A 16,501-nucleotide genomic window follows, 5' to 3' on the forward strand; every position below is an offset into this window, starting at 1 on the left:
CACTGACCCCCAAGAGAACACTGCATTTGACCTGAGGCTGTGGAGAAGGCTTCCAAAATGGAATGACAGATCTGGGATTGTGGGTGTGGAGTTTGAATAGAAGTGTGTGATATCACAGGGGGGGAAACTTAGAATATAGTAATATATATATATAAAGCAAGATGGGGGCTTTAGGGTGGAGGCTGGTCCTTCTTCTTCACCTTCTTCTCCATGGGTTTGGGTGGTTTTGTGGATAAATTGGATAAAAAGGTCCACATTGTGTGGTTGGTTATTGGGTTAAAAGTAAAAGTAATTTAGGTATCATGTCTTAATTGGACAGTTTATCCTTCAAAGGCCTTGCAGAGAGGGAGATTCAGCTCCATTTTTAGTTTGTTAGAGTGAAGTGCTGCAGAACTCAGGGTTTGAGAGACTGTAACACAGATAAGATCTAATAAACATCTGAGTCTGAACAAAAAAAATACCTTCTCACACATTTAATCCTGACCTTGGCAAAAAAGAAGCAAAGAATCCACATTTATTCAAGACCTGGCCTATTCCTCAAAGCTTCAATTCATTTGCAACATACTTTTATATTATTATTGTTATTATGTTTATGGCAGTATCTCATTTCTTGTAAAAAGCACACAAGTAGAAGCAACCATGAAACTCAGCCACATAAGACAAACTAGGAAAAAGGAAATCTGATTAATTCATTTGCCATCAGAGTCAGAAGTAAAGAATCACATGTTTGCTCCCCTCAATTCAGGGGAACTAATACCATTGTTTGGAAGGAGGCATGGATCATGCTCACAGTGCCAGATTTTTGGAGCTCAGAACAGATTTTCAAGCACTCGGTACCAGCAATCAGTGCCAGATCTTCCAAATAAACATACTGGGTGCTGAGCTCCCTTAAAAATGCAGTCCCATACTGTGGTGTCTTCACAGAAGTTAGGCTCTCTTACAAAATCTGTCCCACTGTGACTTGCCAAAAATCCCACGTAGGATTGCATCAAAGCTAACTGCTCCTGCCTTCCCCACAAGCCTGATTTCTTAGCCTCATTACCTTACCCTTCATTTTGGTGTTTATTACTAAGAATCATTTAGAAATGGTTGGGTTTGTTATGGGGATTTCTGCAGTTTGTCTTTGGTTTTTGTTTTTTGGTTTTTGTTTTTTCATAAAGGCGGCAAAATGAAATAGAAAGCTTTGGGTTTGTCTTCCAGGTCTGGAACTCACAACATCTGTCCCAGGGAAGAGAGAATCAGGTGCTACACATTTCTTGTGAGTACAGTGCTCCTAAACTGAAGTGGCTTTGCTAGTTGGAAACTTGTCATTCAGCTTTTGAAACTGTTTGGTTTGGGTTCTTTTTAAAAGTGAGCTTCAGAGTAAAGCTCTAAGTATGTACAACGAGATTAACTTTTCCCCTAAATAGGACTTACAGGGGAAGCAGTCAGAACCCTCTGCTTTTTCAGCATTTACAGCACAGAAACACAGGAATTACACAAGCCATCATCTCTGCAAAATTAGTGAATTCTGGATGGAAAACCAAAATGATACAAATCCCTTGAAAAAACCAAGCAGACTATGTTTTTCATACACACCTCAGGTCTGAACAAAATCCATATTCATAGCTCTCTGTGGTGGTGCTGCATTAGAATAAAATCTGGGGAGATGCAATAAATGCTCCTCTACAGTTTTTGACTCACTCCTTTCTCACTTTCCTCCCCTTGCCCATCTCTACTACGTGCTGCTCTGCAATGCATTTTTATTTAAAAACTCTGTGTGGCATGTACCTACAATTCCTGCTCTCTGTGACTCCTGGGCACAAGATAAAATTGCTATTTTTTCTCTTCTCCCAGGAAACATAAAAGATATCACCAGCATGAAATTTGATACACTTGTCATAACCATCAATCCCCCAAAACAAGCTAGGTGTGATAATATTCTCAGAGAAGTGGGATGGAGGAGTTAAATTCAGGTTTCAGCTAAGTTATCAACATTTGCCTGTTTTAACACAGAAAACCCTTCATCTTACCTGATACATGTCCAAGCTTTACACTTCCAATTATTTTGATAGACTTGAAAACCAGCACGTTTTGCTCATATTATGCCCAATTAAGCCTGGAGAATTTTTGCCCAGTATTTTTTTTTTTTATCTTGACATTTTAAAAATAAGGGCTTCCTTTGGAGGCACACAGGACATGCAAAGGCAAAGTAATGGTGAGATCAGTAATTATTAAAACACACAAATGTAGCATTATACATGTCATATAAGCACCTGAGATCTGTAGGGGGAACCCAGACAGTGTTTCTTGCAATTGGTGTGAAGACAGTTGTTGGGATTTTTTAGGAATAAGACACATCAAAAGCCATCCAAGAGAAAGTCTCATTCAATTCTTCTGTCTTCCTTGAGGAAAAGGACTATATAGCACTCATCACAGTAATAAATTACCTGCAGTCAGATCAGCTATTTATTCATCACATTCTGGTTTTTCCTTCTTGAAAGGCCCCATGGCATTGCACAACATCCACTCTCTCTGATATAATTTGTGAAATATTTTGTTTTCTTTTGGCAGACCTGCCCTTTGTCTATAATCTGTTGACCTTGTGTTTAATATGGAAATAGAAACAGTCATCTTCAAAAATCTCCTACTCCATGGTAATTTAGTTTTATCTTGACCAGATTAATCTCTGTGTCTCTGCATCAGCGCTGCCTGTACAGAACAACACAGAGGTTGGAAGGCTTTTCCTCATTTTCCTTCACTAAATCTTTGTTTAGACACATTTGGTCTTTATTAGTCTGATTTCCTAACTATCAAATCTTCCATTATGCACCAGCAACACCATCCATTCTAAATTTATACTGTGACTCTGGAAAACAATTAGAAAAATCCTTTTCCAAACTAGAAAAAGTGGGATCTGTTTGCTGGGCTGAGCACTTCAGAAACTCCCATTATTAACTCCCAGTATAATAACTGAATAATTTAAAATACTTAAATGCTTAACAGGTGAGATCAAAAGGCTAAAATTACAGCTACCAAAAAACAACCAGGGCACTATGTCTGTGAAGCAGAGTCACTTATACTGGAGTATTTGAAACTCATATCTATGTCTATGTACACACACACAGGGGGTACATGTGTATCTTCAAAATATATCCATTATTTTGGTTCAGATGTTTTTCAACAACCCTCAACAGTCCAAGCAAGGGCACAATGTAATCATTGATCAAGAAAATACTGCAAATAAACAAGTTGTTCTCTTCTGGAAGCCAAAAGGTCAATACTGCTCTTGCTCAAACAAAGGCAACAATGGTTATCTCTGAATGCCTTGGGAAAATTGAATTGTTTACAGTAAATGCATTAATCTGGGAGTCTCAGAAAACTTCTGTGACTGGTCTAACTAAGTCAACCCTCAAGCTATAATCCCAGGTACCTTTGTCCCCCAGAGGTTCATCTTTACTCCTGTGCCACGACACCTTCCTGCCAACACAAGGATTTGGTGGGCACAGAGCAGAGCGCATCAGATGAAAATGAAAAATGAGGAAAAGATGAAAAATGATGTGGCAAAAAAGGAGTGGGGGTCTGAATGCTGCTAATGCAGAACTTCTATTCTATTGCTGGCTGCAGCCACTTACATCACTGCAAGTGTCAGCTGAACAACAGACTGACTTTAAATATCTATATTACATGGGACAAGGGGGCAAGCTTGGGGGCCAGAGGGCTGTGGGGTTTTTTTAACCTACCTAAGGAGTTGTTTCAGTGGCTTTCTTTAAATTCACCTTAAGCACTTGGAGCCTAGGAAGCCTTAATCTGTTGAACAGCCATTCCCCTTTTAATAGCATGCTTCATATGAGTACAGTTTAGTCACACAACCCAAGTTCTGCAGAGCTGCCAGACATGAAAAGAAGTGTGCCTGGCAGTGAACGTTAACTGCTGAGCCCCTATAAAAATAGAAAATCACATTATTTTTCTACTACTGTTACCTGCAAACCCCACAGGGAAGTAGGGGAATGAGAAATAATGTGATACTAGCTGTCTGTGTAGTGGTGGAAACCTGTATTTACACAAAAATGATATGCAAGTGGTTTTGATGCAAAGCTCTGAATATGCATACGCATGCATTAACTATTCAAACCACACAGCACTTCCATGAAACATGGAGCTTTTTTCATGCCTGTTTCATAGCCTCATAAACCCTTTGGCCATATGCTGAGAAACAGCCTGAGAAGCCTTGAAGTATAAATCTTAAAAAGAGGGAAAACTGCACAAGAGAGAGATGTGCGTGCAAGTGAATCACCTCAAATTTCTGGTATTTTGTGCATGCCCCAAAAGTGCAAAACTGGTCATGGAGCATTTCCCCTATAATCAGCACCATATACATCCAGGGGTAAACACAGAAGGAGCAGATTTTGTGCTGCTCCTGCAGACTTTGGTCCCCACAGCTGCAGCTATTGAGGGCAGCCAGCAGAGCCCAGCTCTGGTCAGCAGCTCTGCAACTTCTTCCTGAGAGGTTTCTCATGGAAAGCCCTTGGCATCACAGGGCCATGGGCACTCTCTCTTCCCAGCACAGTCCCAACACACAGAAGCTCCTTTCAGCTTTTAAAAACAAAGCAGAATTTCTCAAAGGCTGCTATTTCTCCTTCAGCAGCAATAAGTGAGTTAGACTGCATTAAGTACAGTTATACAGACTTGAGCTTCCACAGGATAAGCTGGGCCTATCCCACCAACAACCCACTTCAGGTACTGAGATCCAAAACTGGACAAGAAAAACACCTTTTCTAAGATGAGACTGACCAGCTGACTATGAAAATATTTTGGCTGTTTTAAACAAGTCAGCCTTCACAAAAAGTCCTCAACAGAACAGCTCAAACTGGTATCAACCAACACACTGGCTGAAAACATAGCCCATGAATTTCTATGAGGCTTGGCTCCCTGTGTCTGTAGAAACCTACACAATGAAACAATTAAAAGCAAAAAAAAAAAAAAAAACCCAAAAAAAAACCAACCAGCAAATAAGAAACAGAACATGCACAAAACCAGAGCATGCTTCTAAAACAGTACAAAGAACTGAAGCACAAGATCTCTCAAAGTCTTCCCAGTGAAAAATATTCCGCCATCAGTTCTGATGCCTCTTTTTTTCTTTTTTTTTCTTTTTTTTCCCCTCCAGTTTTGGAGAAGAAAAAAGTAAAGGCAAAACACACATGGGCAATAGAGCAAGAAGAGAGGATGAATGAACATGTAAGTGTTTTGCCTTTATGCAAAGAAAACATCGCATCGCAGCACAGGGAGAAGCAAAGGCTGAGACCCTGGAATCCCTGCGATAAATCCAACGCTTGTACATTAAAGCTCCCCTTTGTTGAGAGCACTGTTAGACACAACAAAACAGAAATGTTAGGTGAGTGCAAGCTCTGCCTGTGACCTTTCCCTCTGTAGCCGTCAGGCTTCATTAATTTCCACAAGGCCTGACAGCTCCAGCGTTAATACTCACGCTTGCGGATCGAGCCACACAGCAGGTTCAGAGTCTGCTGCCTTCTCCTCTCAAACTCATGCATTAGGATTTCCTCCATGCTGGCAATGGAAAACCAAGTCTAAGGAACATTAAACACAAAAAACTACGTTACAATAATGCCGGGGTTGAGCCATAAACCCATGAAAGCAAGGAAGCACTGGGTGCATGTGGAGCTCGGCCGAGCGGTGCCCAGGGAGCACGGGTGCTGCTCCACCCGTGCAGGCACTGCACACAACTCTGATGTGCACTATCACTGGTGCCTAACACCAAGTTTCCACTCCTTCTCTCTCCTCCACAAGAAAACCTAGTGAATTTTGCACGACACAAGGCCAAAACATCCCCACGTGCGCTGCAGAACCTGCTGGGCCACAGGTCTGGTCTAACCACGCTCTGGCACTTGGTCACCATTCCTTGCTTTGATGTTTTTATGTCTCAACCATAACATTATTCTAATGTAACTGTTTGTGATTAATATCTCCCTCCTGTCTGCTGAAAGTAGAAATGCAGCACTAGCTAAGTGACAAGCTTTTGTTTCCCTTCAGCGTTCCGTGGCTTCCTTTGCGTTATTCTGACATAACTTGTCCTGTTTTTTGATCTCCAAGCTTGTTTTCAACCTCACTGGGCTGCTGTTATTGAAACATGGAAATCTTCACTAAAATTTTAACAACTAATATGTGACATTTCTTTGTTTTGAAACAGAACCTGAAGTTTTTCTTCAGCCTAACCTCAAAAGCAAAAGGGAAAAAGAAAAAAAAAAAAAGCCTCCAGATTTTGCAGCTCACAGCACTGCCAACTTTAGGTGTAAAAAGTCCCCCCAAATTGACTTTAAAATTATGAAATCTGAAACGCAAGCAGCACAGATTGCTTGCTAGTCCCTGGAAAGGCTCTCTTTTCAGGCTTTTAATTATGCAACCTAAAAGATAGAGCTTTCAAGAGGGGAAAAAAAAAAAAAATCACGTAACTTAAAATCAAAGGAGCTGGCAGCTGTGAAATTTCTCTTTAAATCTGGCCAAGTCTGAGACACCACCCTACCTGGAAATCGCAATAGCTTTGTCTATCCCTTTTCATTTTCACAAGTGCTTCCTGCATTCATGGGAGTTCCTGCTCCTCTCCTCTTTGCCACAGCAAATTGATAATACCTGAAGGACTCCCAGGTCTGTGCCATGTGCCCCTTCCAAGGGATCCTTTAAGGGAAATGGTGCTCACCTTGAAAACCATCGGAGGTTTTCAGGCCAGAACACCTTTTGTCTGGCAGAGCTGAAGGGTGCTTCCCCAAACAGAATTTCCCTGTATTTACAGTGACAGAGCCACCTGCATCAAGCCCCTGCAGTTCAGGGCCTGTGTGTGCACTGTGCATACAGAGAAATAAATCCCATTTTGTCCAACAGAACTTTTGATTTTCTCCCGCAATTGAGATCTTAATGTACCAGGGCTGACCAATTTTAGGCCAATTTCAGCACCTTGTGTGGCTTCAAATGCCTCTGACCTTGAACTCCAAATACTAAGGCTGGAACTTAAGCTCTGGCTTCACAGTGCCAGTAGGGCTAAGTAGAAATGTCCTTCTTGGACTTAATTTAGACTTAATTGAAAAGAAACATTTTTGGTTACTATTGCATTAGGCTAAAACGTAAAAATGAACCCTAATACTATCTAAATCCAATAAGAGAAAAGCATCTCTCTCTCAAAACTTTCAAAGCATTCTCTATAAATGCATCACGGATCAATTTACATGGTGCTTTTGCCAATAAGCAAAACAAAATCACAGGTTCCAATTGGCTTAACTCATATTGGAAAGCACGAAAGCGAATGCTAGAAAATGCAATTACTGCAAACAAACTCCATTTTCTCCACTCAGGAGGGAATTCCAGAGAACATTTTATTGCCCTCAAATAATATTTCTAAAGGCATCAATACACAATTCTATTTTCTTTTCAGAGCACACCACACTATATAACCTAATCCTCCATGAAGAAATTCACCAGATTTTGAAATAATATATTGGTTGTTGATATTACCTTGTGCACACACGTTACTGTATCAATTTAAATTATTTTTCTTCACAAATTTTAAGAATATAAAAACCAACTTCCACTGCCTGACACAAACAGATCTGGACCAATTTCCCAGAACATACCCTTTATCTCTGTCATCTACAATTCCAATTAAGTCTTTTTTCCCCCCCCCTAAAATAAATGAGCAAAGCCACCAAAAAGGAGGTCATCTTGAGAAACAATTATACAGAAAGTAATTAAGCTAATCATAATTATCACAGACAATGTCTTGGTATTTTAATGTACAGGGATTTTCACATTGCAAAAGGCCAGGGAAAGCTAAAAGAACGAAACTTTCCAGAAAAAGTTTATTTAAAAAGAGAAACAAGGTTTGATATCATTTCTTCACTACTTAGTGAAGGAAATGAGAATTATGAGTGCAGGAGCCAGATGTAGATTCTGCCCCAGGTTCTTCTATCTTACTGACAGAGACACCTTGAAACAAGCAGCAGAACTTCCCTTTCTGCCCACAGGACTGACCAACAGCCCCCTCCATCAGGATCCTCCCAGTACCTGCCCACCCACCTGAATATGAGCAAATAAATGCAGGGAAACACATGATCTCCAAAACATTTTCCTGTTTCCCAAGTCTTTGAGCTACTTCCCAGCATTTGCTTTCTCATTTTTAGAAGAAAATCTCTGAGACTTACAAATGCACCACAAAGCAGGAAGAAATCACCTTCCTCTGTCTTCTGGCCTGGCAGAGCCCAGTCAGTATTTCTGAAAAAAAATCCCTTCAAATATCTCCTTTTTCCTGTATCCCAGGAAGGTATCCACAGCATTTCTTACAAAGAGAAAAATTGCAAAATACCCAAACAAGAAGCTCCTAAAAACTGTTTTCTTTATATGATACATTATATCCTACATAACTTCTGATTTTATACCTGGAACTGAAATCCTTCCTTTAAAATTATTATTTTTGAGCATATTGTTGGGAAACTACAAAACATACTGGGGTTCATAATTATCCAGCTATCAGTACCAGTGTTATGTGGATAAATGTCCATAAGGATAAGAGGAAAGATAAATGCAGGGATAGCAAGAATTATCACAAGGAAAATAAACTTAAAGAGAAGCAATAAGATAATTTTTTTAAATATCCCAGAGGCTTTAAAAGCATGAACTACTGCCTAAAAGCAGGATTACAGCTTTTTAATAATTCTAAGAATGTAACATTCTCCAGTGTGCCAAAGCAATCAGCTGCTCTTGAGATTTTACCCTGTGACCAAGGCTTGTGCTTTTATTTGTAAATACTGAAGTATAAGAAGCGAGTTTGATATTCCAAGGCAGTTTTAAACATATTTTCACGTGGCAATACTGATGCTTGTTTGGAGATGTTCCTTCCTTCCTTCCTGCTCTTCCTTTCTTATCTAATTGCTTCTTCCTTTTTTAAGTTGGAAGGGCAGAAATCAAAAGCTTGAGCCTAAACTCCACTTGTAGAGTGCAATATCCAGCAGGGATATGTGTGCTCCAGAACCACCTCCAAGGGCCCTTTCTGAGCTGTTTGTGGAGGACAGAACACAAAGAGAAGGTGCACAGAGAATGCAAACAGAAATTGCAGCCAGCTCAGATGTCCAGTCAGGTCTTCAGGAACCTCCAGCGCTACCTGCTGAACCCTCTGTTTAAATTTATTACTCCAAACAAAGCCAAACATTCCATTGCAGTCTTCCAAGATGAACTTGGATGCCAGGAATCTCCTGAGCCCCCTAGGGAAATTCCTTTTGAGGAATCCAGCTCACAGAGAGGTTCCTCAGCTACTGAGAGAGACAACCAAATCACTCCACAGCTGCATCATGTTCCTGCAAGGAGCTGAATTCCCCTTGTGCAGGTTTTCCTCCTGGCCATCCAGAATTCCCTGAGCAGGAGGGAATTCCAGAATTCCCTGAGCAGGAGGGCACAGATCCCTTCCTTGTGAGTGTAAGCACAAACACTAAACACTAAAAAGAGAGTGAGAAGGAAGCTAGAAGGCCGATAAAGGTTTGGAGTCGTAACTATGGACATTGGCACCAGTGATTTCTCAGTTCTGTCTCACCCCTGGCTACTGTTTCTTGCCACCTCCTCTTTTCTACTGGCACTGCAGAATTTCAATTTCAGTTTATGGGCTGTAATTTGTGCTGCAGCATCCCAGGATCTCACAGCAGAACGGTCAAATTCACACTGAAGTATTTTTTAAGAATCCAGATCTTTGAATTTCATTGCAGAAAAGTGAAATACTTCCTAATTCTCCTTCCAAAGGCAGGACAAAACAGAAAAAAATTAAAAACAGTGCATGCAATGTAAATCCCATTCTGCAACAGAGAGTTTGCATGCTTTTATTTGTGACAGAATTCAGGTGAAACTCTTGATCTTTCCTGCCCCTGTTATAGGAAAAGGAAAGATCTGCTGCTGCCACCTCTGCTCCTCAATAAGGATAATTGTAAGCCTCTAACCTAGCAGTGAAATGTTTTAAAATGAATGTGTGGGATTTATGGCACTTATTGTTGTGAATTTGAAAATGCTCAAGCAACATTTTCACAAGGTGCTTGAAAATCTGCATGATGCAGCATCTGTACCCTAGTGCAGAGAAGGACACTGGCAATTCTGATCCACCAATAAATATTTCTCTGTAATTAAATGTTATGGTTAATTGTTGGAGCATGCAATTTTTCACCTAGTGTGCTTTCTGCAGAGTAGGATCTCTCTTGACTTCCCCATTTTAGCCATCTTTCCTAGCCTTTAAAACCAAAAAATGGGATGAGAAACCTGCTGTAAAAAGCCAAGCCATGATATGCAGGCAAAGTTCTGCTGAATAACACGACAACTACAGGTAATCAGAGCTGGTCATTAGCACAAAGCATTCAGAGAGCAGCTACTTCAGTCACCTAAGGCAAAGGGAGCAATTTATTCCTTATTTATTCTCCTTTCTGCCCAGGTTTTGCCCTCTCACCTCGCAGGCAGGCATCATTGTTTTCACAGCTGGTCTCAGGGAAGCAGCTGTTTATGAAGAGCTGTATTGCTTCCCCTCTAGCTGGACACACTCTGGCACCTCACTGCAATGCCAGAGCCCTTCCAGCCCCAGAACAGAGGTGTCTGCTTCCTCCCCCTGTCCCTGGGTGCCCACCACAGCAGGGCATCCCCTCCTGCCCTTCCCACTCCAGCTAATGGCACAGAACTGTCATTTACATCATGTGGGGAGTGGATTTCTGTGCAGTGGGGGTTACAGAATTCACAGAATGCACAGGGTTGGAAGAGACCTTCAAGATCATGGAGTCCAACCCAGCCCCAACACCTCAACCAAACCCTGGCACCCAGTGCCTCATCCAGGCTTTGTTAAACACACCCAGGGATGGGGACTCCACCACCTCCTTGGGAATTCCCAAAATTCTCAGAATGACCAGGTTGGAAGAGACCTTCAAGATCATCAAGTCCAGCCCAGCCCCAACACCTCAACCAAGCTCTGGCACCCAGTGCCACATCCAGGCTTTGTTAAACACGCCCAGGGATGGGGACTCCACCACCTCCCCAGGCAGCCATTCCAGAACTTTATCACCTTTCTGTGAAAAACTTTTTCCTAATATCCAACCTAAATTCTCCTTGGCACAGCTTAAGGCTGTGACCTCTGGTTCTGTCAGTTCCTGGAGAAAGAGCCCAACCCCAGCTGAGCACAGCCACCTTTCAGGGAGCTGTGGAGAGTGCTAAGGTCACCCCTGAGTCTCCTTTTCTCCCCCAGCTCCCTCACAGGGCTTGTGTTCCAAGCCCCTCAGCAGCCTCATGGTGTTTTGGAGGGGACAGCAGTCCAGGACCTTTACTCTCAGCATCATTCTATTCCCAGCAACCACTGAAACCTGGGACAGAGGAGAGGAGAAGGAGCAAATTCCTTCCCTGCCATGCTCAGGAGACGTCTCCTGCACAAAGCTGCAGCAAATCTGTGCCTGCCCTGCAGCCTCTCTGCTCATCTCTCAGGAGTGAAGGCAAATGCCAAGTGCTGCTGAGGGAGCAGGGAGCCTTCAGAGCAACATATGGGGGAGAGCAGCTCAGGGAAAAGTAAGGACATGTGGGTAATTCTTTATCATTTGCAGCTCTGTTTTAAACTTAGAACCCTTTGTGTCAGCTGGTTACACCAAAAAAAAAATTGTAATGGCAACATTCAAGAGAGAAGGAGCTCCTGCACTCTGATACCCAGCCTGCCCTGTGATGTGAAAGCTTCTGGTTCATTAGAAAAGATGCACGTAATTCTGAGGTCTTCATGGTTCACTTACCAAAAATTACAGGAAATTCAAAGTACAGTGTTCCTGAAATCTCATATCCTAATTTTATTAACTCAAGAAGAGATGAAGCTCTGGAAAAAGCAAGTGAAAAAGAGCAGGCCCAGTACTTTATGTCCCTGTGCTCTCATTTGTCTCCCTCTTCTTTGTAGTGTCCACCCCGCCCCCAGTTTGATGTTATTTTGTTCTCCCCATGCTGGCTTTCCACAGCCTCTCTCCTTACACTGCTGTTCCCTGGTGTGCTGCTTTGCTCCTTCTCCACCAAAGGCACCATCAGTGACCAGAGAGGGTTTGGTGACTGTCACCTCTCAGCTGGGGTGCAGGACGAGCAAAGAGACCAGAGCAGCTCAGTGAAGTGAGGCACTGACATGACCTGAGCCTCAGAGCCACCACAAGTCCTGAGAAACATCCCAAACATTCCCAAAGTTCTGGCAGGGCCACCACAATCCAGCCCTCCCATGGTGTCACAGGCTGAGGAGCACTGAGGGGCCTCCTGATGCCCCAGGTTTTGGCTTTTCTATTTTTCCCATTCTGTGCTGCTTTAGTGGGTGGGTCTGAGCTTCACATTCAGGGATGGTGAGCTCTGTGCACAGAGCAGGGAGACAAAACAATTCCTGCTCCAGCTGGGCACCAAGGACAAATGATCCCAATCTCAGCCCCAAGAGCACAAACCCCGTGGGCTGGAGAGAGAAAAACAAGCAGGGTGGGACTGCAGGGGCTAAAGCTGGAATGGGACAATGAACTGCAAGATGCAAATGGAGCAGAACTGATCCAAGGGAGAGAGCCCGGGAGCGCTGGTGCATTTTGGGGCCATTTTGGTTCATCTTGGGTGCAGGCCTGGCTGGGCTCTGGTGCTGCCCAAGGTGGATCCATGGAGGAGATGCTTTGAATCAATCCCTGCTTGATTCTTTAGCTCTGCCCAGCCCCTGCTCTAGGGCAGCCTTCTCAAAGCATCATTAGCACTGATGCCTTCAGGTTTAGATTTCATATTTTCCAGATTTTGTAGTGCTTTAGTATGCAACTCTGAACTTCATATAAAGTGTTAGCAAGTTCTCTTCACAGTCTAGTTAGACAAAACAATCCTTTTCCAGCCCAAGGACACCATTGCAGCTTCAGGCCCAAAAAGTGTAAAACAGCAGTGAATTGAGGAGAGGAAACTGGGAGGATGGGACTTCATAACCTGAAGCTGTAATTGGACAATTAACCCCAATATGTAAATGGACCAAAACTTATAAAAGGTGCAAAAACTTATGACTTGGAGTCCATTTAGGGTGCAGCCCTGGCCAGGCTCTTGTACTGCCCAAGCTGCATCCCTTGAAGGCCTTTTGATAAACCCCTGCTTTATTCTTTAGCTCTGTCCAGCCTCTGCTCCAGGGTGGCCTTCCAAGGCATCCCTCCCAGGGCTGAAGGTGCCTCCTGTGGGTGTTAGAGCCACCCTACAGAGCAGGTGCCATCATTCCCTGCCATGCCCAGCACAGAGCAGGACAAGGAATACAAAATGTCCTTTAGCTCTGGGAAAAGTGGTTCTCCTTTTTCTCCTTACCAGTGGTTGGTGCCCACAAACATAACACCCACTCTCCAAAACCAACCTACTCCCTAAATACAGGCAATGAAGGTTTGAAAGTCTCCTAGCAGGCCTGACAGGGCTGGATGGGACACAGGACTCTGTTTCACACAGCCCCTGTGTGCCAAGACACATCCTTCCCATGCAGGAATTGCCCAAGCTCAAACCACTCAGCCCCCTGCAACAAGAGGGTTAATGAACAAGCCACGCAGGCTGGTTATAGCCAGCAATAAGCAGCTCTCTGTTTTTCTTCAAGAAAAAAAAAAGAAGTCAGTAATTCTTGGAACATTTATTAACCCCCTAGTACAGGCAATTACTGTAAGAGAAAGGTCTGCCAGTCTTGCATTACCATAAATTGCTGCATGTTGCTTTTCTACAGCACAGTAATGCCCACAACCAGTGAGAATAAATGCTAACATTTGAGTTTTAAGCTCAATTCAATCCTCTCGATCGAACATTTTTAACAGGTCTTCACTTTCAGTGGCTGTTGGGCCACAAAAATAATTATTTTATACAAGCCCAAAAAAGCCAGGATGGTGTTTCACTGATAGACTGTTTTGTAGCTCAGTTTAAGGTAATCTCACATATTTCCTAACATGCAGAATGGAAAAGAGAAAGGTAGGTGGGAAGTACAAAACCCCTAAGATCATTCCTGCCATCGACGAGGTTTTGTAGTCACATGCAACATAAAAAAATAGTGGCAATAAAAAAAAAAAAAAAAAGGCTTTGTAATAGACAGAACACCACCAACCAGCTTTAAATTGAATTACACAGCCTGCTAATCTTTATGATGAAATAAAATTTCTTTGAACACTTCACATGATACTAAAATCCGCAGTGCTTTCTCCCTAGCCCCAACCCCTCTCTGCTCAAAGCAACTCCTCCACCCCTAAACCATTGTTCTTCCCAGCCTGCAACGTGATGCTCTGCTAACAGAAGGGCTCATTTTAATTAGCTATTGTTAATATGGCGTGCACAGGGTGAAAACGTAGGGGAGAAGTACTTTTGCACTTTGTATTTTTGATGCAACATTAAATTTGCAAGTGAAGGAATTAACTGATGGTGTACAAAGAATCAATCCCTCAACTGTTCTCCACTGAAATCATTCTCATTTCAATATGGGGCTGTGGAAGCAGCACTGGAGGAAGAATCTGATGAAAAAGTTTCTATTTGAGGGGCACTGGCTGTCCCATGCCTGCTCAATACAACAGGCATAAATCTCTTTTCTGTTTCAAAGTGGATTTGTAGGAAAGGGGGAATGGAAAGGAAGAATTATTTGGGGGTTTTTTATACATTTGTTTTGGTTATAGCTTGTTATAGGAAACCTGATCATCTCCTCCTCCCTTCTAAGACAACATTAGCAGCCCAGTGGGAAGCAGATCCAAGAAATGACCGAGCAATTATTGTGATTGAAAATCCATTCAGGAATTGTGCAGTACTTTGCAGTGCTCACTGGCTCCTTCCTTTCATTGAAAATTACCAAATGAATATATTAGTTTAAACTTATAAAGAGCCACTCACTGCAGAACATTATTCTCTTTGAAAGCACCTTTTACCTGAGCCAAGTTTTCTAATGGCTGTCAAATAACACCTTTATGTTTGCTTTGACTGACCATGGCAATTGGTAAAGAGGATTTTACACTTTAGCAGCAAACACAGTCTAAAACCCTCCGTTTCTCTAGAGACCATTAGGAGATAGCAAAAATGGATTTTTTTGTGCAATCTCTTCATGAAGAATTGCCAGGAATAACAAGAGCAGAACAAGAAAGAACTGATCAGATATGAATGATCTTACACTGCTTCTCAGGCATAAATTCCATTTCAGTCAGTGGGAATTTTACTACCTCAACATTCATTTGATCCAATGGCTTCTATTTTACCTTCTAAGTTGCACTTCTGGGGTTCTGTTTGCCACAAAGCATCTCACATCTGACCCAGAGCAGAGGATAAATATAAAGCAGCAGCTATAACCCTGGCACAAAAGGAGAATTTTGCACTTTCTCCTACCTTTGTTTTCACACTGCACTACACCTTGCTACATCAAGAAAAATTATTCAGCCTATTAACAAAAATCAATAAGGCTGTGTTTTCCCACTACTTTACAAATATAATAAAATGAAACATTCAAACTATTTTTCCATTTGTATTTTTGTGCTATTTTGAGAAGAAAAAAACAAAGATAAAAATTAGCAATAATAGATCATAAAAAGGTATATGCCAATAAAAGCTGAGCAGACTATTAATTCAGGCAAGCCATATGGGAATTGAAAACTAAGTACAAATGGGAATTTAAACATGACATTAAACACAGTCTGAGTTAGAGCAAAAGCAAAGGAAATATTCTTAAGTATTAATATAGGAAAGGAACTATAAAAGCAAAGGAAATATTCTTAAGTATTAATATATTAATAATATATAATTAATATAATTAATAAACCCAAAATAAACTAGGAGGAAGTTTTTAAAACTTTATGCTAAAGGCAGAGTGAGATACATAACCCATAGAACTACTAAATCACTAAAAAACCCACAAGTCCTCAGCAGCAGCTCAACCTGTAAATAAAATATCTCCATCCCACCCCAGTGTCTGGAGCTTCTCACCAGGGCCATCATGGAAGACAGAGTTGTTTCCAAAATTGGATTAACAGATTTTCCAGGGAGCTGCTCCCCTCTCTCCCAGAACAGCTGTGCCAAACTCACACATACTTACAGGATTAAAGCCACCTCAGCATTTTCTTTCACTTGCAATGAATGCAATTTCTTTTTTCAAGTGCCCCGAGTTTCGTTCATCAAAATGGTATTTTATGTTTAGTCAATTATTCATTCTAGCTCTAACAAGCAGAGCAATATAGAGTTCAAAATATGCTCCAGATGGTAAAAAACACAAATCAGAAATAAATCAATTTATAAAAAAGGAAGGGATTTGTTTTTATTGCCATAATTTAACTTTAAAATATTCACAGGCTTCCTTCTGCTTCTAAATTACCCTGGAATACTTTAAGCTAATACCCCTCTGAATCTGGAGAAATTTAGAACTTACTGGTTGGTTTTTTTAATATGAAATAGTGTGATGTCAGATGCCAAAATAATCAGAAATACACTTTCAGGAAGCCAAAGCCCTCAGGAACAAACACTTGATCACACTGGAGCTGTC

General features: G+C 41.7%; 1 protein-coding gene across 3 annotated transcripts in view; it reads right to left on the reverse strand.

Annotated features, from left to right (window-relative positions):
- Positions 1-16,501, reverse strand: part of MPPED2 (metallophosphoesterase domain containing 2) — a 120,111-nt gene that overhangs the window by 54,399 nt on the left and 49,211 nt on the right. The gene's annotated exons all lie outside the window — the stretch shown is intronic.

This window comes from Agelaius phoeniceus, chromosome 6 (assembly GCF_051311805.1).
Source record: "Agelaius phoeniceus isolate bAgePho1 chromosome 6, bAgePho1.hap1, whole genome shotgun sequence".
In the NCBI taxonomy this organism is placed as follows: Eukaryota; Metazoa; Chordata; class Aves; order Passeriformes; family Icteridae; genus Agelaius; species Agelaius phoeniceus.